Here is a 2,495-nt window from a genome sequence, read left to right as displayed (position 1 = left end):
GCCCATGTCCCCTAGATCTGTGCATGGGGTGGAGGCGGGTGGCCTGCTGGATGCTCGGGCTCCCACCCTGCTGCCCTCCCGCGGGGCCTCTGCAGCCCAGCAGGTGTGACCCAGCGCTGCAGTGGGGCCACGCGGGGATCTCCTTGCCACCACAAGATCCACACTGCCCTGGTGAGGCACCCCTATGTGCGCCAAAGCAGCAAAAGGTAGAATCCTATGCTGTTCCCCCTGCTGCTGCTGCACATGTAGGGGACACCTCATTAGGACAGCTTGGGGCTTGTAGCAGCAAGGAGATCCCCATGCAGGTTTGCTGTTCCCTGCCGTGCTGGGTCGCAACCACTGGGCTGTGGAGGTCCTGGGGGGAGGGCAGCAGGGTGGGAACCCAAGCTGGCAGTGGGCAGGCAGCAGAGGGAGAGCCGGTTCTGATCTGCTGCAGCAGCTACCGCCTCCTGCTGGGGGCAGGGGGTTGTGGACCCGGGGTACTGGCTGTGTGGCCCTAGCAGCTGGGGTCCCCCTCTGGCAGGGCTGCAGGGGCTGTGGAGAGGGAGTGAAGGGCACCAGCAGGGCCAGAGGGCTGGGGAGGAGTGAGGGGCCTTTCATTTTAATCATGGATTTGGGGGGTTTTCTCAGAGAATTTGTGATTTTTTGTCAGGGAAAACCAGGATCCCTGCTGATCAACTACCAGCATCAGGCAAGAAGCAGTCTACTTAGAGGGGGTTAGGTAAGCTGAATGGAAGGAAGCAAAATGTTCAACAAAGCCTATGACAATATGGGAGGCCTAGTATGAGGATTTCAAAGTACTTGTAAGCAGAAAGTTTCTCAGCATCATCAATGAAAAAGTTTACATCTTCCCACTGCAAGAGCAGGAAAGTTTTGTAGCTAAGATTTGTTTGGTCAGGTAGAAGCAATAATTTCCATATCCCAGGACTTTAGAAGAAGAAGATTTGAGTATTATTAACAATCCAGAATGAGACCTCTCTATTTGGGAAGAGGGGAGAGAAATTGAACAGCTGTAGTATGCACATTCATTTTGTTTAAACTGTTTTTTTTTAAGTTGAGCCTCTGATGTGCGAGTACAGACCTTGAAAATCAAACAGTTACTTATTCTTCTCACAGGAATTGGAACCTGGGTGTGTTTCCAACACTGGCTTGGTGTGCTTTCTGCACCTGAGAGGCCCTCATTGTGATTTTGCAGAGGTGACTAAATTAAGATTTTAAAGCCTGTAGAATTTCTGTTTTCACTATGGAATTCCTACTATGTATGGATGTTGAAAATACATAAATGCTCATATTCAACATATGAGCAAAATGCCTTATCTTGATTTAGCTTAAACTCAAAGTAAAATAGCAAGTATTATACTGCTAACTTTGCATAAACTTCACCTTTGCAAAATTGTACATGTATTTTATTATCCAGAAAGCTGGAATACAGCTAATTAAAACAGTGAACATCCTCCTAATGTTGTATCCTCAAGTACTGAACTTCTAACCTGACATAAATACATTGCATACTGTAACCTGTTTCTCCTGATTATTAACCTTGAGCATGGCAACCTATAAATCATCGGTGAAACAGCTGGTGCACAGCATTGCCCCAAAGGTGTATGATTACGATCATTTTATATATATCTTGGTATGCAGACATGAAAAATTCATTGAAGAGCTTGGGATTGCGAGACTTATTGTAATGAATTTTCTTAAAAACATAGATCATGTTTAAAATAGGTGTCTCCTCATTATGATGCAGCCATTTATATCTTTTTGAATTACCTAGCCCATACTTCAGCCATTTTCTTAAAGTCAAACATGATTCCAAAACAGATTTACAGTGGTCAGTTTGCCTGCACTCTACAGCAGGGATTTGCATTTTATCTTCATGCTGTTCATTCCCGCAGAGGCCAGAACACGAGCATGCAAAAATGTTAAAGGAACCAAGAGAATGAGTTTTTCTAGGTTACAGAATCCACTAAGGTGTCTTCTGTGGACAATACTGTATGGATTTAACTACTCTATTCAGTAAATTGGGTACTACGGGAATAACACTACAGATTTACACAAGTCAGGTATCCAAGTCATTTGGAAAATCCTCAGGTCAGTCCTCAGTAATGTATAAAGGAGATAAGCAGACCCTTATATTAATAAAGCAGGAAGCAGGTCCTCCATGATGAGAAACGGAGAATGAGAGCTTTGTTATATTCTAATTTTAGGTGGTTCCTGGATTATCCACACATTATCACCTGAAACTAGTTTTAATCACCCTTTAGGCAATTTAAAGTTATGCTGCTCCAGGGCAGCTTTATCTCTGATCTGTGTTACCCAGCTCGTATTCCATTAACGTATGGCCAGTCCCCACAGATGAGCCAGGCAAGTTGCAGGTCTCCAGCATCCCATAATACAGTGTCACCTCCCCAGCCGTCCTGTTTTGTGTAGACACACTTTCCACCCCTTGAAATCTACTAAGGGGTAGAGGTGCACTGATACATCGGTCCATAGTG

The sequence above is a fragment of the Gavialis gangeticus genome, unplaced genomic scaffold (genome assembly GCF_001723915.1).
Source record: "Gavialis gangeticus isolate Ggan-Ray unplaced genomic scaffold, GavGan_comp1, whole genome shotgun sequence".
Taxonomy (NCBI): Eukaryota; Metazoa; Chordata; order Crocodylia; family Gavialidae; genus Gavialis; species Gavialis gangeticus.
This window is presented reverse-complemented; position numbering follows the sequence as displayed.